Raw genomic sequence first — 25,101 nt, 5'->3', positions numbered from 1 at the left:
GAAGGTCTTGTTATGCGAAGGGCAGTTGGTGATTACCTTATAACTTGGTAATTGATTTGTTTATTTTTCTTTATGATAGGAGAAAGTAGGGAAGTAAAGAACTTTTAAATGATTCTTTTTCTTTTCTCTCTTTCTTTTTTTTTTTTCCTCCACAATTTTGATTGGAGTTATTTTTCCCCTGGAGTGAAATGAGGTAGAAATAATTGAATTTTCTGGTTTGAGCTCATGCTTTCCATTGAGGGGCCAAGGCCTTGGAAATGTAAAGGGCCAATCTTTGTTGCAGAGGGGTTCATTGCAGAGAAGGGTGTGTTCTGCAAAGACAAACAGGTCCCACAGATAGTTGCCAAGGGCACCAAATACATCTTTGAATTACACCTTGAACTAGCAGGTTCATATCACCTCTTTTTTATTGCCTGCCCCATAAATGACTGTAAAAGTTTGCAAATCTTGCAGAGATCTTGGCAATCAATACTTCAGCAGGAAATCTACAAAGAGAGGAGGTAGGGATAAAAGAGACCTAGCCTAGCAGTTTGCTTTTTTTGGCAGAGGACCCATACAGTTGACGTTGAGAATTAGTGAATATTCGATTTTGACAGGGTCTCGGCTAGATGCCTAACGTCCATCCAAAGAGGGGTTTCAATTTAGAAGCTTAAATCTGAAATCTTGGTTTTACATTTATAGTAACAGGTAATAGGGTCATTCCGTGGCCATATTTACTCCGGGCTTAATCTGGGTGCTCCTGATCTGTTACTAGAGCAAAACAAAAAGACTTTTTTTTTTTTTTTTTTTAAGGGCCACACCTAGACTGGAGGTTCCTCAAGCTAGGGATTGAATCTGAGCCGTAGCTGCCGGCCTACACCACAGCCACAGCAACGCCAAATCCCAGTCGCACTGTGACCTACAGGGCAGTTGGGGGGGGGGGTTATCCTTAACTGACAAAGCGAGGCCAGGGATCGAATCCGCATCCTTATGGATGCTAGTCGGGGTTCCTTACCGCTGAGCCACAAGGGGAACTCCAAGAAAGGCCAATTTTTATCTGGACCAATGCGTGGCGAAGGAGGGTGCCTAGTCCTGGAGGCCTTGCCTTGTAGCTTTTCACAAGTGTTTTCAAGTGCCCGACTCCCCCAGAGAGCCATGCAAGGGTCTGGACGTTACTTTTTAGGATCCACTCGGTGTTGATAGCGGTGCTGTTGAAGGGACACCAGTCAGTTCCTCCTCCGTATTCAATCTGCCTGTTCTGCTAGGTTTTGAGGTTTCTATTATTATTTGTTTGTTTGTTTTGCCACTTTAAATTCAAAGTATTAAAGGCGGGTGCCCCGAAGAAAGTTTGGCAACTCCAACAGACCAGGATACCAAAGCCCGGGATTCAGAGTCAAAATCTGTTACTACTCCGGGCAGGAGAGGCAGACCTCGCGGAAGCGACTGCGCAGGGTCGGAGGAGATGAAATGGCTTAGCATCCTCTTTCCCCGCGGCGGGAGCCCCTGGCAGTGCCTCGCTCAGGGCTGTACTAGGGTGCAAAAGGTCTGTGCTTTCTCTGAAAGAGAAGGGGGTGGACTACAAGATCGCGAGCAGCTGCGGGAGGGGAAAAGCCCCGAGGCCTGGATGGCTCTAGGCTGTTCCCCTCAGCCCACTACCCGCTAGCAAAGCCTTTTCCTCACCCCAGTCCCAAGTATCGGGATCCCGGCCTTCACTTCTGATGCATAAAATATGCGGTGGAGTCCAGAGAGTTTTTGAAATTCTGGCCGAGGTTACTTTACCCGTTGTTTTGCCCCCAAGGTCAAACACAGCCCGAAAGGTAGAGTTGGGAATGCGCTTAGCGCCGCTCCAGACTTTTAAATTTCACCTGAGTCCGGGTGGCTGCTTCCAGCTCGCCTTTCTTTACATACGAATAGCCTGCAAGGAGTCACCTGGATTTTGCCCAAATCCAGAAAGAATCGGCAAATGGAGAACTGCATGAGCGTTTGACTTTTCCTTTGTTTTTCCCAAGGCGTGTAAGCGTGCGTGAGGGTGGCCGGCCATCCTCACGGACTGCGCCCGCCGAGGCGGTGGCCCGCTCCAGTGTGGGTGCGACGACGGTCGCACCAGGTCAGGGGAGGTGGGGGTCGCCTGGACCAGTAGAGGACACGTCCGTTCGCATCTTGGGAAGGTTTCTGTACTGGCCAGGGGCTGGGGTTGCCCTCGGAAACACGGTCTCTAGGTGTAGGAATCTTCAAGACCTTTTTTTCCCTCGAGGTTCCGCGCGCCTGCCCGCGCCCTCCCCACCTCCCAAGCGCTCTGCCAGAGGCCACTGCTTTTCATTAATAGTATCAGAAACGCTCCCGGGAAAACGCGGAGTTTTTCTCCAGACGGTCTGGGGGCATTGGAAAGAAGGGCGGGGGGGGGGGGGGGGATGGTGCAAAAATGGTGATCAAAGCGGAAAGGAAAAGCCCAGGCTAAATGGGACGTAAAGTGAGGCAAAGGGTTTTCTGATGCCACTTTTCTGTGTTTAGTTTCGGAGCACATGTGACATAAATATATATGTGTATAATTTCTTCCTAAACACTAACTATTGAAACAGTACTTTGCATCTTCTGAGAATCTTTCCCTAAAAAATTATCCCGATCTCTTTCCTCTCCTTGTGCTGTTCCACCACTCCCTACCTCGCCGTGCATGGAGCACGTTTTTCATTTTCAGCATCATAAATCCACGCCATGAAGAATCATAATATATTAGTTTTAGGGACAATATAAGTGATGCTCTAAAATTTGATCAATTGACATTGGTTGGTTTAGAAAAAACTGCCATACCGAGAGCTGAGCCAACTCCCCATACTTTCCTTTAGCCCTCAGAGTCACCTATTTGTTTATTTATTTAGTCACCTGAAACCACTCCCTACTTGCTGCTGATGCAGGAGGACTGGCAGTGTTACATACACTCTTGGAGATTTTTCTAAATTGAACAAATGCAATGCTTCCTTTAGAAGATAGCAAAGTCTTAACAGAGTTTATACTTCTTTTAATATACTGTCAATTTCCTTATTATTACTCATAATCCTTGTGGCGATAAAATTCCCTGGCAGACATTCTACATATTGTGTCAAAATAATTTTGAACACTGAATATGTGATGATCACTTCCTGGTAGATCAGCGATTCTGCGACACATTGATGAGGAATTGATCATCCAAAACCCAACCCACTGACATCATGAATTGCTAGCAATGAAATAAACTGAGGCTATTGAACTAAAATATGGTTTCTCTTCTGGGAACAACAGATGTCAGATGGCATTAAAGCTCCCGTGAATGCGAATGGACAGTTTCTGTTCTCAGACTTTTCAGCGTTTTATGGGAACTGTATATTTTTATTTTGGCAAGTAATAAGACAACCTTCACTATCCAAGTATCTGGAAATATTTTTAAAGAGAATGTCCACAGGTAATCTTTAAACAACATACCTGTGAAATATTTGCATAATAAATACAACCTGCTAATTGTTTCTTTTCCGCTTCAGCATTCTCTGGACAGTTTTCCTGGAGCCAGCATGGGCAGAGGCCCTCACTCTGACAGGGTTTGCAGACCACGTGGGCAATGAGGACTTAAAGAATGTGTTTTGCTCAACAGGGTCGATTTAAAGAAAATAGTATATGATCTCTCCCCTTTGTTCTGATTTCTAAAACAACCATTTGTTTTTAAAAGAGCCTTTCAGCAAGAGATTCAGAAGGAGGAAACTGAGAAAGTTTAGTAAACCCGATCTAAAAAGAAAAAGAAAAAAATACCTAGCCCTTTGATCTCCCTGGCATTGTTATTACAGTCTTAAAATATCTGCCAACCCCCTGGTCGGAAAAGAAAAACCTTACGGATTAAGTAACTATTTATCGCATGAGGATAATTACTTGTTTGACCTGAAGTCATTCATTCCTGAAATCACGAAGTTAAATTGTTGAGATGTTTTTAAAAGCCACAGCTTCTGACTATTGCTTGGTTAACAAAAGCCTGATCCAGATGACCAGAGCATCTCAAATGGGTCTGAGCATCATTTGTCAAAGTCTAAAGTTTGCGACTGCGCCTAGGGTAATGGGAAGACGAAAGCAAGCTTTCCATCGGATACTTATGTAAAGAGGTGCAAAGTGACTGAATCCACAGGTGGCTGGGTTGACCGGGAATGGAAAACCAGTCTTCCTCTTCTTCCCAGAACTCCAGCAGAGCAAGGTGGTCACAAGCCTCAGGCAGAAATTAACCCCAGCGGCCAGAGGTTGCGGCTTCCGCTAGTGGTGCGGCCTCGGTGCTGTCCCTAGGAACCTGTTTGATTCCCTTTACTAATACTTCCGGCCCTTTTGTCATTGGCTCAATGGCTCGGAATTATATCTGCATTCTTGGGTCAGCAAACTTCTCTCCGCAACCTCCTGTCCAAACGCGCTGGCCCAGGGTTGACACCGCCCTGGGCGAGGCATGACCCGGGCGGGGTAGGGGGACGGTGCCTGCGTCGCGGGGACCTTGCTTAGCCTCAGGCCGCGGGCGCGGAACCTGGCGGGGGTCCTCCGGGTGCGGGAGGCGGGAGAGAGAGGACTCCGGCACCCAGTGGTCGAGCCGCCGAGCGCCGAGCCCTGATGGTGGAAATTAAGGCATGTGGCTTGTAGGTGCCGCCTGGCGGCCTCCGGGAGGCCCCGGAGAGCAGCTAAGGTCCACGCAGGCCGGGCTTTGGGACTTACTGGCCCTCCCGCTGGTCGCCCTGGGGCCTTGGGAACAGGGAAATGAGCGCGCCGAGGCGGCGGCGGCCCCGCCGCTTTCAGTTTTCATTGAGGCTGCTGGTTACTGTTTAACATCCCCACCCACGTTTCAGTTTGTTTAGTAAATCGATCGGACTGTGAGAGACAGGCCGCGGCTTTGTCGCCATTGAGCAAAGCTAATATTCTCCCAGCATATGGTCTAAAGTCTTTGCTAGAGATCGGGGAAAACAAACAAACAAACAAACGACAACAACATCCTTAAGCCTCTTCTCCCAGATCACCCCGCCCCACCCCCACCTCCCACCTCCGCGCTTTCAACCTACTTCCCAGGCTGGGAAAAGTGCGGCACAGGACCCCGCTGCAAGGGCGGGTTGGGGGGACCTGCTGCCGGGAGATGCGGCGGCTGCCGCGCAGTTGACTGCGACGCGGGAGCTCCGGCAGCGGCTCCGCGCAGGTAAGTTTCTTAGCCGACGCCCCGGCGCCTGGGGCTGAGCCGGAATCCTCCGCCCCCGGCCGGTGTGGGGCAAGGAGGAGGCTCAGCTCCCCTCAGGCTGCTGGACGAGGGACGCCCGCCCAGGAGGGACTGAGCCTTAGGACCCCTAGGCCAGGCAAGCTTGAAAGCAGATACCCTGAGGCCTCCCACAACCTGCGGTGGAGGGAAGAAGAAAGGGCAGGAGAGGCAGCGGGGGGCATGCGCGAGACGTTCCCCGTGGAAGAGTAAAAGAAAACTTGGATTTGTTTGGCAGCGAAAGTTTCGGTGTCTGTCGGCGGGTCACGTGGTTGCTAGGTCTTCTGGGGGCTTAGGTGGAGTTTTATTTTGTTTTGGGGGGTGCCTGGGGCAAGTCTAGGGCTTTGGAATGTCTATGGCCCGTGGAGGTGTGTAGGGAGGTGCTTCGTCCTGAAGCATCACTGTAAGGCCTTTGCTCCAGTCTCCGTTTCTGCCACTTGTCTCTTAGACACATCTTGAGAGTGGGCATCTTCCAGTGATGCTGCTGGAGAGATTATATGAAAAATATATGTATATGTCTGTCTGTCTATCTATCTATACTCGTATGTGCATAAATATATCTAATTCTATTTAAACCACTTTAGCTTCTTTTGGGAAGAAATATCCTTTGGAAGCTTGTTTAAGCAAGGTGCTAGATAAGCAGTAATCATTCATTCCATCTCTAACGGGAATAAGCCAGCACGTGATAAGATGTTTGAATTGAATGTAATGGGCTTCATACCTGGTGTGCTGTGCTCAAAGCAGAGTTAAAGGACCACTCTCCAACAAGCAGTCTTCAGTCAGCTTTCCATTGAGGGCACGGGCTAGAGAATGCAGAATACAGAGGTTCAAAACTTAGTGTGATGTCATGAAAACTAAACACCTCATGAACAGTAACATTTCCTGTTTTTCTTTTGTTACTTATTCCCGCTTTTCTGTTCATTTTACTTGTACCTTCTCTCTTAACAAGCATTCCTTCATCATGACAATATTCTTCCCCTCCAACTATCAACATTTTTTCTAAGAAGCTTACTGTCCCCCTTGTGGCCCTCTCATCACACTTCCCTCTGTTTTCATCTTTTGTATTCACTGTTAGGCAAGTCACCTGATATATTTATTGTGAGGTTGAAAGTCAGTGGCCTAGGAGGGTTGGGCTCCTCCATGATACCATTTGGGGGAGAGGGTGGAGGAGAGAAAGGTGGCCAGTGGTGGTAAACCACTCATTCTTCACTTTTCAAAGTGGAGTAGAGATTGAGAGTTGTTTATTCTCTTCTTCCCACCCCTCCTAAGCTCCATTTATAGGCCTATAAATAGGGAAAGTTTCTCAACATGCCTTATGAAGGTAGTCTAATTTTTTAACTAAAGTGTCAATTAAGATCTCATAAGCATGTAATTCTGTGGTTGTGATTATAAGCATATGGGACAGTGGAAATTAATTTTTTGGATTGCTAAGATTTTATTACCCCTATGCAAAAAATAACTTTTTTTTGGACTTTCATTTCTTTTGAAGATTCTTGTTATTTCTATGAATTTTAAAGGTACTATTCTAAAGGTACTTGACTAGTACCTTTAGAATTCATAAAAAAATTATGGTAAACAATAAATTGAACCCCCTTCCCTATTCCATTCCATGTGTATAACCACCATTGATGGTTGGATTTATGTCCCTTCTTGTGTATAACCACAGAAATTTTTCTTCCATTATTTCAAAAAAAATTGGATAGTGGTTCATATATCAGTGTCCTGAAATTTATATCTAATATTTCTCTGTCAATGTATTAAAATAATTTTTTTAATGGCTACTCAATGTAGCCAGCCAGCCAGTATCCCTCAGAATATTCCCATACTTGGATTTTCCAATTTCTTACTATTACAAACAGTGATGCAGTGGGTATCTGTGTACATTACCTCTGCAAGGGTGTTCCTAAATATTTTTTTCTGAGAAGAGAATTGCTGGTTCCAGGGGAATGTTCACTCTAAATTCGATAGATCTTGCAAAGAGCCTTCCTAAGTACTCCCAGTATATTTACCATATTCTTGCCAACACTGTATATAATGATCTGTTTAAAACGTTGCCGGTGTGGCTGCTGAAAAATGAATTTCTCATTGTTGAAGTTGAATATTAGGAAATTATATAAGCTGGTCCTATAATATATGATTTGGAGAGTCTGAGAATTTTGCTTTGAAAATCTAGTCATAAAGTGGAAAGGGAATTAAATGCATCTCAAAATACCACCTTATTTTGAGCTTATAAAAGATGCCACTGTATTAGTTGCTATCTGTCATTTACTGAATAGCTGGAGATACTGGTACTTGGTAAGTGAGAATTTCTGGTTTGCAAACCCATGATTCTGGAGTGCCTAGTAGTTGCTGTTAATGATTTTGTGGATCTTGACTTATGTGTTTGCCACCTTCATAAAAGAGGATTCACATCCTCAGGGATGAAAGCACAATTTTAAATAAGACAACATAATTTTTGGTCCTGAGGAAGCTGTAGATGCAAACAAAACAACTGAGTGTACAATGATACATCTTGTACAATGATACATCCATGATTCATTGTTGTACATTCTGAGTGTATAATGATACTTCTTTCAACCCTCCCCATAGGAACTGGCACCTATTGGTATTAATCAGCCCTTACACAGACCTGTGGAATGCTTCAGATATGGCTTACTCTTACAGTTGGGAGAGCTATTTAAGAATATTAGTAGTATATATATATTTTAGCTGAAACTAAGTGAATTATGAATATATGCTACTTATTGTTCTAGGCCACTTATTTGCATTTTTTCCTTTTAGATTCTTTAAACAAGAATCTATTATATTAATATCCTTCCCATTTTCAGATGGGAAGAATGAAACAGAGAGAAATTTAAAAACTTGACTAAGGTTACACATCATTAAATCCTGTTTAATTCTGGCTACTGTGGCTCTAGGCCATAATGGTAACCATGGCATCTCCATATGGTCCTTGGTTGTTCACTGCACAGGGTTGCCCCTCTGAAGGGGAAGTGAGGAATGATACCTTGATTGGACCCGAGAGGCCAAGCTATGTCCCCTTATTCTTGGCTGAGTGTTCTTGGGGGAAGTCACTTTTCTAAGTCACAAAATGGCTGTAAGGGCTCACAGCAGCCCTGCTCCTGATATTCAGGAGCTTCCTTTAGCCATATTTGCATACTTGTGTAAGTACCTTTGGAACTCAATACTACCTTGCCTATTCATTAATACCCTTTAACAAATCTCCTTACTACCTATTCTCCCTACCTTGTATTTAATACACAAGGAGACAGCAGGCTCTCTGTATTTGGAAAATTAACTTGTAGCCCCTGACATTGTATTGACATGAAAACCTTTGGTTTTATCAAGATGATTTTTTTGGAAATGCAAGAGGAATTTATTTATTTATGTATTTATTTGTTTATAATTCTTTTAACATTTTGGAACATATGAATGTTTTTGCGAATGACCATCTCATGGGCTACAAGCAAAGAGAGAAGGCTTTGTTTTCACACAGGGGCATTTATATTCCTGTCCAGCTATATACTAAAAGGGGCGCAGAAGCTGGGGCACTGGGCAAAGTTAACCTCTTTGAGGCCTAATTTCCTCATTTTTGAAGTGTATGTGATCACAATACTTATCTTGTAGTATTGGTATGATGATTATATACATTAATTCATGAAAATATTTAGGACAATACCTGGCATATACTGAGTACTCAGCATGTATTCTGTGTTGCTGTCGTTGTTGTGATAGAATGAGATAATTCATCTAAAACACTGCTTGATTTAAGGTAAGTTGTTAATAAGAGTCCCTTGTTTTTATTGACTCTGTCTCTAGAGAGATTGTATTTACATACACAAACAAATTGCATGAGACTTTAAGAGCTTATGGACTCCTAAAGACCTGGCCAAGCCCTCTAATAGACTTCGGAGGTCAACGATGAATAAGAGAGATGTACTCCCTGACTTCATGAAACTTTTAACTAAGCGGTATAGACAAGGATCCCCCTAAATTTAGTTCAGCGGTTAGAACAGGGGCTTAGAAATCATGAAAACCTGAGTACAAATCTCTGTTCTGCCCTCTGCCAGCTGTGTGTCCCTGTGCATTATTTAACATTTCTGTGCCTCCACTGAAAAAGTTTTAAAATGACAATAACATTCTTTTCTCTTAAAGTGTACATGGATTAATTCTTGTATTATTTAAGCCAAGTATTTTCTTTGTTGAATGTTTAACTTATTTCAATACAGAAGAATATCACATTTATATCTAATAGCAAAAAGTCAACATAGACATCGAGGTAGTGTGTTCCTGCCTCATTTAAAAGTATCTGCTGATAGCATCGACTGTGCCTGGTAATTTAGTATTTAATATTTTGAATCTTTGAGTATTATTCTTCAAGGCTTGCATACTGTGTTGTACTTTGCTTGTGTTTCTGGCTTACTAAAAAGATTATGAAATCTGTCCCAGTGTGTTTTTCTTTTGCGTTTTCTTGTTTTAGACATCATGGACATAGTTTGCAAATAAAATCTATGTATTAATTTAGATGGAGTGAAATTATATGCACTGTACTAGATGCCTGGTAGAAATAAATCAGTGTCCCCACTTTGAAACACAAATAATCTACTTGTAAGACAAACATATATAACTATCTATTTCATAGGGTGATAACCTAACCTTTGCATTAATAAAATAAAAATACCATGGAAAATGGAAGCACAGAGGATATAGTTAGCTTGAGTAGCCTGAAGAGATTTCATGGAGGGGTTAATGATTTTCTGATTGGAACTTGCTGAAGAGAGAAGGATCAGAAAGGTAGAGATTGCATTTGAAATAGGTGGAATGTCAAGCAATGAAGTGGGGAAGAAACACTGGGCCAGATTCTGACAGTCTTGAACCCGTGGGTAACAAAGATTTGAGATATCTCTTCTATGCAATAGGGAGCCATCAAAAGTCTGTAAATAGATTCGTTTATGAAAGCTTTCTCTCTCTTTCTCTCTTAATTAAAATGTATTGGAGGCATTTTGGAGGCTGGATCAAAGAGGGACAGACAAGAGACAGAAATAAGTGGGAAGCTTTCCCAAGGGCAATGGAGATGTGAAGAGGATAGGATAGAATCTAGAGATGTTTTGGGGTTCTTTAAACTGAACTTAAGAATGGTAGAAAAAGGAAGGTGAGGGAATGTGAGGGATTGAAGCTGACCTTTAATCTTTAGGATTGTAAAGGAAGCTTTGATTTGATCATGGTCATTATGGATTTATAGTTTCTCACCTATTATATTCCTGCAGGTTGTTCACAATTTGAAAATTGGTTTGTATGGCAAAATTAAACCTTATTTAGCCATTTAAACCAGGTTGTCAAGGGTTTAGGAAAAGGATTGTTTCTCTAGTTCGGGCTAATTTTTGGCAAAGTAATTACTATTTTTAATCTGAATTTGTGCAACAACCAATCATTCTCCCTTCCTAGATTTACCCCCGGTCAGTTCCTGTGATGGCAGTTAGAGTGATCAATCAGATCATTGTCTTTGTTCTTCCATTTAAAACCATTTGTTCACTTCTCAATGGCCTTCTCTTGAAATCCACATCACTAGATCCCATGTGATCTGGACTATGATTTCCACTCCAAGCCTCATCTCTCTTTTCTTGCATTCCTCACTTTTGTCTTTAGCTGGGGTGAATCTTTTCTCGTTCCTCAAATGCACTATGCTTTGCACCTCCAAAGTGCTGTAGCCATTGTTTGGAAAACTCTCAGCCATTGTCACCACTTCCCCTCTCCATTCCAGCCGACTCCCACTTATGTTGCAGGTCTTTGCGCAAATATCCTGTCCTGACCTCCTGACCCACTATACCAGTTGAATTGTATCTTGTTCTTTCCCTGTCATGATACTTCCCAACTTCATCACACATTGTAGTTTCAGATTTGATGAGGATTCGCTTGAGCTTGAGTGTTAGGCCTCTGAGAGTAAGAAATATATTATTCTTGCTCACTTCTTTAGATGGGCATTTAGCTGAGGTTTAATGAGCATGTGTTCATTGAATGAATGAGTAGCTGTAATAGAGAAGGGAGGTGAAAATACCAGCAATGAATTAAAACATTTGTTGAGAACCTAATTTTCAAACCCTACATCCTATTTTGAGGATTAAGCAATGATTAGAAATAACTTTTTCCTAAGATTTTCATGTCTGGTTAGGAATATGCTTTAAAGACTTATTACTCACTGTGACAAGGGCCAACATTGAGCACTGGAGAAGGGTAGTAGAAACCTAGCAGAAGGCCCACTAACTTTTACTGAATTAGGCTACATAAAAGATGACATATGAATTCTTTAAGTCAAAAGGGATATAACTTGTTACATTGCATTGACATAGTAAAAAGGATGGGTTTTACGTTCAATAGAACCCATCCTTTTTAACCAAACACTTCAATGAGTTTCAACAAATGTATGCAGTTTATAATCATCACCAACCACAATAAGGATATAATATAGAACATTTCTGCACACCCCTCCCTCCATTCCCTGAGGCCCTTTTGCAGTCAACCCCCTTCACCTCTCCCCATCAACCCCTGATGTGAATTCTGTTCCTAGGGTTGCCTTTTCCAGAATAATATATAAATAGAATCATAAACTATATAGCTCTTTGTGTCTTGCTTTTTGTCCTTTAGCTTGATCATTTTAGGGTTTATCTATCTTGTTCTATGTATCAATGGCTTATTCCTCTTTAAAGAAACAGATATATGAGGTACAATTAATGTACAATAAAAAGTAAGTGCACAATTTAAAAAGTTTTGACATATGTATTTACCCGTGAAACAATTACTGCAATAAAGATAGTGAAGATAGCCAACACCCCCAAAGGTTTCTTTAAGCTCCTTATAACCCTCTCTCCTATTCCTTCTTCCTTCCTTCTCCTCTGTCCTGAAGCAACCACTTATCTACTTTTTGCTTTTGCAGATTAGTTTGTATTTTCTAGAATTTCTTATTTGTGGCATCATGGGGTTATTCTTTTGTATCTCGCTTCTTTCTCTCAGCACAATTATTTTGAGATTCATAACTTTTGTTGCATCTAGCAAACGCTCGTTCTTTTTAAAGAAAATTTTAACTGAATACCATCACATTGTATGGATATGCCATGCTTTATTTATTCATCTGTTGATGAACATTTGAACAGTTTCCAGTTTTGGCTCTTACAAATAAAGCTGCTCTGAACATTCTTGTACAAAATTTTTGTGTGGACATATGTTTTCATTTGTTTTCTATAGTTACCTAGCAATCAAAGGCTAGATATATGGAAGAAACAGTCAAACCAGTTTCCACAGTAGTTGTACCATTTTATGTTCCCACCAGTAGTATGAGAGTTCCAGTCTCTTCACATCTTTACTAACACTTGTTATGGTCAGTCTTTTAACTCTAAAAGGTAGATGATGAGATTTAATTGTGGTTTTAATTTGCATTTCTCTGATGGCTAGTGATGCTGAACATCTTTTCATGAGCTTTTGTACCATTCATGAATTTTCTTCGGTGGTTCAAAACCTATGCATCCGTGCCCCTCTGTCCCACCAGTCTTTTAAAAATTGAATTGTTTACCTTCTTATTCTTGAGTTTTAAGGGTTCTGTGTATACTTTAAAAGTCCTTTATCAGATATAAGTTTTAAAAATAGGATCTCTATATGAATTTGTTCTCATACAGGGGGTAGGATTTGACTGAGAGAAGAGACTAAAGAACATTTTAGTCATAAATAGGAATAGCACGTGCAAATGAAAAAGTTGGTTTTGTGGTTTTAAAAGGCTTAATGTGTGGCAAAATAGGAAAAGGTGATGGAAAGTGAGTTCACACAAGAAAGAAGCCTGAAAATAGAGATTTTTTTGGTATCACGCTATGGACTTTAGACTCTTTGTGTGTGTGTGTGTGTGAGACTATCATGAATAAATATCCATATGAGAACAATATTGATACTAATAATCGAGTGTCACAGTTTATAGATTCTTTCATATACATAGCATGCAGTATTTGGCGCTCCATTATTTTATTTAAGTCCTGTGACAAACATGGAGAGACACTGAGATTTGGAAATAAGTGTGCTGAATATTAAATATACATTTTGGTGTTTTGAGCTCAGGTATATTTGGCTAGTGTGTGAGCATGTGTAAGTTTAATGTGTGAGGAAAGAGTGACAGCTGGGATGGTCTGCAAGGGCAAGAGACCGCTAACCCAGTCAGACAGGGATGGTAGAGTAAACCCTGATACAAGCTGGGGAGTATAGGTGTAGTCCTTCAAAAATTCACAGTCAGCATTGGGTGTTTAACTAAAACTCCAGAATCTCAAGGGATTTTCCAGATTCCATGAATTTTCTTTTAGGTGTTCTGATTCTATATGAATAAAGTATATTTGTTATATGTATTTGTTATATGTATTTGTTAGCTAATTTGCGAAGGGAAAAAAACAGTATGATCAAGTTCTTTATTTTTATTTCAGCATATGGAAGTTCCCAGGCTAGGGGTTGAATTGGAGCTGCAGCTGCTGGCCTACACCACAGCCACAGCAACGCTGGTTCTGAGCTGCTTCTGTGACCTACACCACAGCTCATGGTAACGCCAGATCCCTGACCCACTGCTCAAGGCCAAGGGTCGAACTTGCATTTCTGCTGCCTTTTTTTTTTTTTTTTTTTTTGAAACTCCAAGTTCTTTATTTTTTAATTTCTTCATTTCTCATAGGAAGTTTTCAAACATAATTCTGTTTCCAACATCTGGCCAGGACAGCCCTCCTTCCCTATGCCACTGACATGTTCTATTTGTACCACAGGTCAACTTAGGAGACATGAGAAAAATTACATACTGAACAGACACACTATTTAGAAATTAATTTTTTCTTTTTTTCCCCCTCACTTGGAAGTTTTGAAATTTCCTCATTTGCTCCTAATTTTGCAAATTTCATCCATTTTTAACTCCCATGAATTCTTGTTAAAAGAATTATTATTCTGAATATTTCAAATATTCACTTAATTATAAATATGTATGTATATATTACTGTCTTCTCTTCAGTCGTCATGAAAAAGTACTAGTTGAAAAATTGTCTTAATTAGTGATTAAAAATGAAATTTCTTGGGAAGCAAGGCTTACAATTTAAAAGGCTAGGAGTGTTTTACAAGATGATTTTCCTTTCTTGGTTTAATTGATCAACTTCTTTCTGGTATTATTGGTTTAAAAGGGTTATATAATTCAATTAGGCAAGAATTATTTGAGTATTATGTGCAAGACATGTAGTGGCTTAAGTGATGTAAAGAATAAATAGAATCGCTAGATTTTAGGAACTGGCAAACCAGTGAGAAATATAAATACAAAAAATATTCTCATTCAGGTTGGTTTATGGTATTTTAATATACAAATATGATATACAAATATGGTGTTATAACATACAAATCACTTAGTCCAGTGACATGTGTATCTGTGTATACACATATATGCAGATACACATATATGTTTGTCTGCATATATATATATTATTTACACACAAATAATATACATAAATAATATACCATAGTATATACACAGGTACATACACATATGTATTTGGATTCTAAATGCATTCATTCCAAGTTTGAGCTAAATAAAAGAGTTTAAGTAATCTTAGTAATATGCTATATTTTCCATTATCTGTCCTTAATGTCTTATAGTTAAGTATTACGCCTTGAGCAGTTTGTCAATTTTAAACAAAATAAATAAAAAGCAAAGGAGGGGCAACTATCAAAACTAGTGAAGCTGATTTCGAAAAGAGAATAAAAGCAGAGCAAAATGTGGGAAATTTATTAAATCTGGAGTTCTAAAAATCCATGTCTATAAAAATATATACACCAAAGAGATTCCATAGTTCCTCTTTTTGGTATAGTGTATTCTAAATATAGGGAAAGTACACAGAACTTACCTTAAAAATACTTTTTGGAAATTCCCTGGTGGCCTTATAGTTAAGGATCTAGCATTGTCATTGTTGTGGCTCGGGTTTGGTCCCTGGCCCAGGAACTTCCACATATTGCAGGCACAGCCCCTCAAAAAAGTCACTGCAAAAAGAAAAAAAAAAATTTTTTTTTTTTCTACTTGAAGAGAAAAAAGGAATAAAATATCTTTTTAGGTAGGTATTTTAGTTTGCTGGGGCTGCCATAATAAAAACCACAGAGTGGGTGTTTTAAACAACAGAAATTATTTTTATATTCTCACAGTTCTGGAGCCTAGAAGTCCAGTGTGTTGGCAGGTTTGGTTTCTTCCGAGGCCTCGCTTCCCGACTCGTAGATGGAAGTACACTTCGTGAGTGTCTGTATCCTAATGTCTTCTTATGAGGACACCAGTTATATTGATTAATGAAGGGCTCATCCATAGGAACTTATTTTCCTCTAATTACTCTTTAAAGGCTCTGTTAACTATATTTATATATTTAACTATTTACATATTATAGCATTTTATATATATACAAAATATCTGAAGGCCAAAAGATACAAGCTTCTAGTTACAAAGTAAAAAAGTTACTAGGAATATTCCGAGGTACTGGGGGTTGGGACTTAAACGTTAAGAGTTTGAGGGTTGGGAAGACGTCATTCAGCTCACAACAGGAGGCTAAGCATAAAGTGTGTTAGCCTTATTACAACCTTAGGTGTTCAAATGATACTTATGGTTCATGTGTATTTTTGTTTTAGATTCTAAATTAAATCAACTGAGTCCAAAACCCAAATCGTTTACGTTGAACTCTAGGAAGCTTTCCTCTCTCTTTTCACTTGGCACATCCACACTCTATCCTTGTTTCCTTAATATTTCCTTCCTTCTGATCTGTCCCTCTGCCTGGGACAGATGGCCAAAAATGGTGTGGCTTGAGATAATATCTAGATTCAGTGAATAATACATAAAAAGAAAAATCTTCTGGGAATAATCTAGAGATATGTCTGATTAAAAAATATATATATATATTCCCGCAGTTCCCGTTGTGGTTCAGAGGTAATGAACCCAACTAGTATCCACGAGGATGTGGTTCGATCCCTGGCCTTGCTCAGTGGGTTAAGGATCTGGCATTGCTGTGAGCTGTGATGTGGGTTGCAGATGCAGCTCGGATCTAGCATTGCTGTGGCTGTGGCTAGGCCAGCAGCTGAGCTCCAATTTGACCCCTAGCCTGGAAACTTCCATATGCCACAGGTGCAGCCCTACAAAGCTTATACACCCCCCCACACACATATATATTTCTACTGTCTGTAACATATATCCATAGTATTTCCCCATCTTGGTCTTTGTTTTTTTTTTTTTTGTCCTTTGTCTTTTTAGAAGAGAAGAGACATATGGTAAAGCACCATTTATGCCAATAACAAAAGTGCCAAAATGTCAGACCATTTCTGAAGGATGCTCTCCATGGCCCAGTCCCCTCTTCCTTGATTGAAAGAGATAAACACAGCCTTTCACGTACAACGGGCAGTTTCTGCATTTGAAATTATGCATTAAACAGATTGTTTAAGAGTTTTTCAGGTAGAATCCTAACAACTCAGACTGGAGTAAAAGCTCTATGATTCACTCCCACAAAACTTTAATTTCACTGACAGTATAATTGCAAATCACAGGCATTTCAAACAGTTGTGTTCAGTACGGTGAGTCTATTTTAAAATTGTGGAAGATGAGTTGTTCTGTTTCTTTAGCCACCTTGCAGTAAATATCTGGGGAATATTCAGTTCACTGATTTAGAGAAAATTATCAGTCCTGGTAGGGTTATGATGTGTGGAAAGCATTTTCAGTCAGAGGGGGTTAAACAGCAGACTGAGCTACTGAGTGACCCCTGACAAGTTATTTAATTTCTTGTGCTTTATTTTGCCCATTTCTAACCTGGGATAATACACCTGCTATCATAGGGTTCCTGAGACTCTGAAATTGGACAACATATATAAGAGGACAACATAGATAATGCCTCCCACCATTTACTGGTATTTGGCAGTTGCTTAATAAATGGCAAAATCCTTTCGTTCTTTTCCGTGATTTATGGTCTCCTCTTAGGATATTGGAAATAGATAATAAAAAAGAAAACACTTTCAGTTTTTTACTTAAACCAGAGCCAGGTGTTATCTTTAATTTCTGTCTTTTCCTCAAACACCCAATCTAATTTGTCAGTGAATTAATCTTTCCTCTTTATTTTCTCTGAAGATTTTAATTTTTGGTTGATTTAGCTAATATTTATTGAGCATTTATTATTGACAAGCATTGTTCTAAACCTGCATTGACTCATTTAGTCCTTGTAACTACCTAATGAGTCTATTATTATTGGTTTTTTTTTTTTTTTTTTTTTTTTGGCTTTTGTCTTTTTTCTTTTCAGGGCCACACCCACAGCATATAGTGTTTCCCAGGCTAGGGGTCCAATTGGAGCTACAGCTGACAGCCTGCTCCACAGCCACAGCAACGCCAGATACACCACAACTCACGGCAATGCCGGATCCTTAACCCACTGAGCGAGGCCAGGGATCAAACCCAAAACCTCATGGTTCCTAGTCTGATTTGTTTCTGCTGCGCCACGATGGGTACTCCCTATTATTGCTGTTCTTATTCTACAGATAGACATTATGCAGTCAGTGAGCAGGGATGGTATTCTGGAACCCTTAACTGCTACCTTATATCCTCCACTTTTTGAGGTTCAGCTGCCTTACTTTGTTCTTTTGAGGCATGGTACTCTCTTCCTTGATCCCTTCCTAGTCTGTAAATTTCTAGCCAACTCCACATCCATCTGAATTTTTTGCCTGGAATTCTTCTCTCCATTCAGTACTCTCACCTCCCTCTGTGTCTCCTCCATGCCATTCACCTTGTCTGAAAGTGCAATTACTCTTCTTTTTCCTTACATCTACCCTTTAGTAACATTTTACATTAATTACTTCTCAAAATTCTAGTATTTTTTTTTACCAGTTTTTAATGATCAGAGCAGAATTATAACAACATTCAAGGATTTTTTTAAATTATAAATCACCCACTCTTCAATCACATACACATTTCCTTTTTACACATTTCTCTCTAGTCTCCTTTATGTGTGTGTTTGTGGGAATGCATATGTTTTATATTTACTCACCATGAGTAAGTTGTATTTGGATTTTTTTTGCTGATTATTGATTGTTTTTTCTCTAAAAAGTAGTCCTTAAAATTATCTCTGTAGTATCACGTAAAAATTCCATTACCTTGAAATAACATAATCTACCTCACCAGTTTTCTACTGTTGCACAGGTTGATTTTAATTGTTTCCTGTTCACAATTCTACAACTAATGTTTGCATGTGGACACAGGTTTTTTAAAAAATTGATTTATTTCCTTACTATTAAATTAATTTATTAAGTCAATGAGTCAGCATTTTTTCTACTTTTGACACATTTTTGTTGTATTGCTTTTGCTTTTAATTGGAGATTTTTTTTTATTGTGTTGTAGCCAATCTTAAAGTATACACAGTTTATACAATGTAAAATGTAACTATTGACACCTAAAATAGAGTTTTTCCAGTTCGTTAAAAAATACCATTGGGCTTCCACTCAGGCATAGATTAAATTTGCCTCTTTCACTGTGTTGCTGTGTATGTTACTTGCTTGTTCTTTTTCATTATTCTGTAGTATACCATTGGCTGGATATACAACAGTTTACCAGTTCTACTGTTGATGAATATTTGAGTTGTTTCCAGTTACGGGCTACTGCAAATAAAGCTGCCTTAAACATATTTTACATGCCTTGGGTTGGCTCTGAACCCTCACTTCTGTTGAGTCTATTCCCAGGAGTGGAATGACTGAACACAGAGGACACATATATTTATCTGAAATATTACCTTCCTTAAGGTTTAAAATCTATTTAAAATAATAGGAAAATATTTCAAAATTATAAATTGGTAAGGATGTTATACTGTCATACGCAAGGGGATGAATAAATCATTTAGAAAAGCAGTTACAGAACGGAGTTTACAAACTGTCTATCATTGGTGGAAAAACTTAGCAAGTTCCACCTGCCAGGGATGATTCCCTTTATTTCTGCATGAATTTATCATACATGAAACTATTAACTATAGTTCACAGAAATGAATTCCTAAACGGTTAGACTTTTATTATTATTACTATTTTTATTGCGATATAATTGACATGCAACTATTTTTACTATGTTGGCTATAAATACCCTTTGCTTCTACTCTTCCTGGATTTTGCTCATGCTGTTGTGTTTTCCCAGAATCACATCCTCAGTAGTCTGTGTTTCCCCATTGCACTCTGTTTATCACTTCACACTTAGTAAGTGCTGAATACACACCATCAATTGACAGGTGTAAGTATTTGTCTATGTTAGTGAACCCAGTGGAACTGTACCCTTGCACTTTTAACATAGAGTTCACGTGAACAGTTTAGGTAAGCAGAGCACGCACAAAGATCCCTGCATGCAAATCCTGAGCTTTATTGGGTATCAGTAAGCATGATTTTGAAAACATACTTTATATTTAAGTAAGGTTATGAAAACAACATCTTTTAAAGAACTTAAGGTACACTTATAAATTACATCATCTGCTCATCTTATGGCCAAGTTTTCTCAAAGTGATTCGGGTGATTCTTTTATAATCCTCTCTTATACCTCTGAACCAGGAAGTGAGTGAAAAAAATTCCTCCCCCACAGGCTTTCATGCATTGTCATTAAGCAGCTTTTATTTGTTAGGGTGTGTCAGCCTTAAATATCTTCTCTCTGGGACACCTGAATTACAGCCATGGTTTGAAGCTTAATAATATCCTTGAGGTGCAGGCCAGACAATGTTTCCATTATTGCAGTTCCTATTTATTGGAAGGTAAAAGAATGTGAAGAGAAAAGAGTAGATGGGAAGTGATAATGATTGGCTAAGTGCTGTGAAACACTCTGACACTGATCAAACTGTGTTCTTGTTTATTTTAGTTCTTGGCAGTATTAGAGTCTCTTGTTCAGACTCCGTCATGTAAAGCTGTTTCTAGGCCTGAGGGTCATCACGAAAGGGTGGGAGAGAAATCAATTATTTATTTTGAAAGAGAGACAAAAATCACAGTTAAATATTTTAAATCTGTATGTTCTTTCCCAAACTGTTAACTGACTTTACTTTCACTTTTCATTTTTCATTTTTTTTTTAGGGCCGCCTCCACAGCATATGGAACTTCCCAGCCTAGGGTCAAATTGGAGCCGCAGCCACAGGAATGCGTGGTCCCAGTTGTGTCTGCAATGTACACCACAGCTCAGGGCGATGCTGGTTCCTTAGCTCACTGAATGGGGCCAGGGATAGAACCCGCATCCTTATGGATGCTAGTCAGGTTTGTTACTGCTGAACCACAACAGGAACTTCTGACTTTGCTTTTAAGAAAATGTTTTAATGTTTTAAGATATTGCTATTACATGAGAAGTGAGGCATTAAAAAGTAATGATTTTAGGACAGTTTTATTAGAAATTTACTACATACCACATATTGGCAATTTGCAGGTATTTTTATACTCATACTCTCATGCTGGTTCTTAGTATCAGAAAGAACTTTACCTTCTGAAGACCCATGAGTGGGTTGGGGTGTTGAGCATCTAGCAAGCATTCAGACTCTAACTTTTGGAATAAGAATATAAGACATTAACGGAGTTTCCTGGTGGCCTAGTGGGTCAAGGATCCAGCATTGTCAATGCTGTAGCTTGGGTTTGATCCCGGGCCCAGGAACTTACACAGAAATTAAGACTGTTTTATTATTTAGTGTAGTACCTAACATGTAGTGGAATGATTGCCTCAAATATTTGATGATGAATGTATATATTAAGGAAGTAAGTAAAATTTTTAAAAAGTTTACCATTTAGATAATAACCGGCTATATTGAGAAAAGTGTAGAAAATAACAAAACCTATATAATACTGCAGTAGCTGCATAGTATGGCATGTGAGATAATTCACAAATTACTAAGTTAAATGAATTCTAAAGGTTTGTGTAACTCTAATCCAGTGGTTCTTTTCTTAGCTACATACTCTAGACAAGCTCTTGCCCATGTGTATAAGGAAACTTTTACAGCAATGCATGATAGCAGAAATCAACAAAGAGTCCCAATGTCCATCAGCAGTACAACAAATAAAATACAGCTTTATATTCACACAATGGAATATTATATTGTAGTAAAGAATGATTGAACTAGAGGTACACCATCAACATGGTTCAATCTCAGAAACATAACATTGAGTGAAAGAAGCAAGTCAGAGAAAGATCCATTGAGTAGCATTTTTTTCTATGATTTCAAAAACTAGAAAATATAAATACTTTTTGATATAATATTTTTAATTATATTCTGTAAAGAAAAGAGTTGGAATAGTGGTCAAAATCCCATGTTAATGCTTAGTTATTATGGTATATACCAAGTAGGTATGTGTATGGAGCGGGGCACAAATTAGTTTTTCACAGACTGTCAGTGTTCTCTTTCTTCACTTGGGTAATGTTACTCAGTGTTTTATTTTTTCTTCTTATTAATTGAAGCATAGTTGATTTACAATGCTGTGTTAGTTTCAGGTGTACAGCAAAGTGATTCAGTTATATATAATATTTTTTCTTTTCGGATTCTTTTCCATGATAGGTTGTTACAGGGTATTGGATATAGTCCCCTGTGCTATATATAATAGGGCCTTGTTGGGTGTATCTGTTAATACATGTTTCATTTATCATTAATACTTAACCTGCACAAATGTGTTATACACATGCTTCCTTTTCTAATGTATTTTACAATTAAAAATAAAATATGATACAACCACTATGGAAAACAGTATGGAGGTACCTTAGGAAACTATACATAGAACTACCATATGACTCAGCAGCCCACTCTTGGGCATCCATCCAGACAAAACTTTCCTTGAAAAAGACACTTGGGAGTTCCCGTCGTGGCACAGTGGTTAACGAATCCGACTAGGAACCATGAGGTTGCGGGTTCGATCCCTGCCCTTGCTCAGTGGGTTAACGACCTGGCGTTGTCCTGAACTGTGGTGTAGGTCGCAGATGCGGCTCGGATCCCGTGTTGCTGTGCTCTGATGTAGGCTGGCGGCTACAGCTCCGATTAGACCCCTAGCCTGGGAACCTCCATACACCCCGGGAACGGCCCAAGAAATGGCAAAAAGACAAAAAAAAAAAAAAAAAGTAAAAGACACTTGCACCCACATGTTCACTGAGCAGTAGTCACAATAGCGAAGACATGGAAATAATGTAAATGTCCATCAACAGATGATTGGATAAAAAAGATGTGGTATAGATACACAATGGAATACTACTCAGCCATAAAAAGAACAAAATAATGCCATTTTCAGCAACACTGATGGAATTAGAGACTCTCATACTAAGTGAAGTAAGTCATAAGGAGAAAGACAAATACCATATGATTTCACTTATATCTGGAATCTAATATACAAACCTTTTTCACAGAAAAGAAAATCATGGACGTGGAGAACAGACTTGTTGCCAAGGGGGAGGGGAGTGGGGTGGATTGGGAATTTGGGGTTAATAGATGCAAACTATTGCCTTGGGAATGGATAAGCAATGAGATCCTGATGTATAGCACTGGGAACTATATCTAGTCAATTATGATGGAGTATTGTAATGTGAGAAAAAAGAATGTATACATGCATGTGTGACTGGGTCATCTTGCTGTCCAGTAGAAAATTGACAGAACACTGTAAACCAGCTATAATGGAAAAAATAAAAATCATTATTAAAAATAAAATAAAATAAAATGAACCATGTCTTAGAGACAGTAGTATGTTAGGTAATAGCCTTGTATTCTGGAGCTTTCAGCTAGAGTAAAGGTAGACATTAATTCAATAATTGCAATTGCTCTAGGCTTATTGAATGTGAAGTATGTGGTGCTAAAAGACTGCAATAGGTGATATGATCTAATTAAGGAAGTGAAGAAAGGGCTTCATTGAGAAAGAGAGAATAACTAAATAATGAGCTAATATCTAAATAATGAGTCAAAACTAACTTGGAAAAAGAAGGAAGAAAGGTTAAAATATTCTCGTAGGGAAACTAATATACAGAAAGTCTTTGTAGTGCAGGAAGGACCACAGAATATGAAGAAAAGAAGGACGATGCAAGTGATGCAAAGACAGAAATGAGTGTGGTGAAGAATATTATCCAGGAGGCATGTATACATAATATTAGGGCTTCTGTCTTTCCTCAGAGTGATAAGAATCTGTCGAGATGTTCTAAGTAGGGAGATGATATGAATAGACTTACATTTTGAGTATATCACTTTGGCTGCAGGAGAATGCCTGATTGGGTGGGGACAAAGGCTGGCCAAAAGTATAGACCAACCAAGAGACTATTTAGTAGTGGTCCAGGTAACACTTTATGATAGCTTGGCCGAAGGTGCTGGTAGAGGAGATAAGGTAGAAATTGACTTTAGAAAATTTTGTAGGGCAAAATGTAAGGGATTTGGTAATGAACTGGATATGTGAATGTGTAGGAGATACTTCAAAAATGATTTCTAGGTTTCTAGACTGCCTAAATGAAGAGTTAGTTGTATCCATAACTGAGAGAGAGGATATAGGAAAAGACCACAGCCTAGACAGACCCTGTCCATGGTTGACTCCAACTTGTACATACTAAATATGTGCATTTCAGACTTCTAAGAGCAGATATTTCAAAAATATGTTTCTTTAATGTTTATGTCTTGAACTAAATTTTCAGTGTGGAATAAGACCAATTTTTTCTCCCTCCTTTTTAGAAACAGAAATACCAATATAAAATAAGCCTTTATTATCTTCTTCTCTTCCATTTTCAGTGTCCAACTCTCACCCACTAGATTCAACATAGAAGAGGATTATTGGTTCTTTGCTGCTCACCATGACTGAAATAATGCCTTTTCGCAATAATGAAACTAGTTGTGCTAATGTTAGGTTTGTTCCCGTATTAGGGAATACCTTGATATTTTTGCAAATGTGATGACTTGAGGGGTAGCTCTGTGTTGTTCCCTTTGATCAGGACCAAAAATCTGAATTTAAGAAAGAAGTCTGGGGCATTCCCGTTGTTGCACAGCAGAAACGAATCTACGTAGTATGCGTGAGGACGTGGGTTTGAACCTTGGCCTTGCTCAGTGGGTTGGGGATCCAGTGTTGCTGTGAGCTGTGGTGTAGGATGGCGGCTGTAGATCCCATTTGACCCCTAGACTGCGAACTTCCATATGGTGTGGGTGCGGCCCTAAAAAGCAAAAAAAAAAAAAAAAAAAAAGTCTAGGAGAAAGAAGTCTAGAATCATAACATTTTGTCGTTCTGACTTCCAAACAGAAATACCATGGTTATTCCTTACTTTAATTTATGACAATATGGTAGATTATGTCTAGGGAAATTTTCTCATTGGTAAAAATTTTAAAAATGCCAGATGGAATATATTTTTCTTTTTTTTTTTTTTTTTCAAATTACAGTAATGGAGTCACCAATTAATTAAGTAGCTACTGTATTGTATACACTGAATTATGTGCTTTCCGTACATAATTTTTACTTTTTAAAAATTTATTCCATTTTTTATTGTTTGTTTTCTTCTGGTTTTATTGAGATATAACTGACATACTACAGTGTATAAATTTAAGGTGTACAGCATAAAAATTTGACTTACATATATCATGAAATTATTACCACAATATGTTTAGTGAATACCCATCATCTCATATAGATGCAAAATAAAAGGAAAAGGGAAACATTTTTTTTCTTTGTAATGAGAACTCTTATGATTTACTCTTTTAGTAACTTTCATATATAATATATAGCAATATCACTGATATTAATCATTTTGTACATTACATTCCTAGTAACTTTTTTACCTTGTAACTGGAAGCTTGTACCTTTTGGCCTTCAGACATTTTGTATAAATATAAAATGTTATAATATGTAAACAGTTAAATATATAAATATAGTTAATATAT

The 25,101-nt window shown here is 38.9% G+C and overlaps 1 protein-coding gene across 3 annotated transcripts in view; it reads left to right on the top strand.

Moving 5' to 3' along the window:
- Positions 1-4,879: 4,879 nt before the first annotated feature.
- The window catches only part of HNF4G (hepatocyte nuclear factor 4 gamma), a 131,328-nt gene continuing 111,106 nt past the window's right edge, over positions 4,880-25,101 (top strand). For all 3 annotated transcript variants that reach the window (XM_085021212.1, XM_021089183.2, XM_021089184.2), the window contains exon 1: positions 4,880-5,161. The gene's annotated coding sequence lies outside the window, so the exon portion shown is untranslated. The remainder of the gene's footprint in view (positions 5,162-25,101) is intronic.

The sequence above is a fragment of the Sus scrofa genome, chromosome 4 (genome assembly GCF_054392235.1).
Source record: "Sus scrofa isolate SSC_HxYL_T2T_F1_AM1 chromosome 4, Sscrofa_HxYL_maternal_Yorkshire_Landrace_v2.0, whole genome shotgun sequence".
NCBI classification, from domain to species: Eukaryota; Metazoa; Chordata; class Mammalia; order Artiodactyla; family Suidae; genus Sus; species Sus scrofa.
The sequence above is the reverse complement of the archived record's forward strand: the minus strand, read 5'-3'. Positions and strand labels throughout refer to the sequence as shown.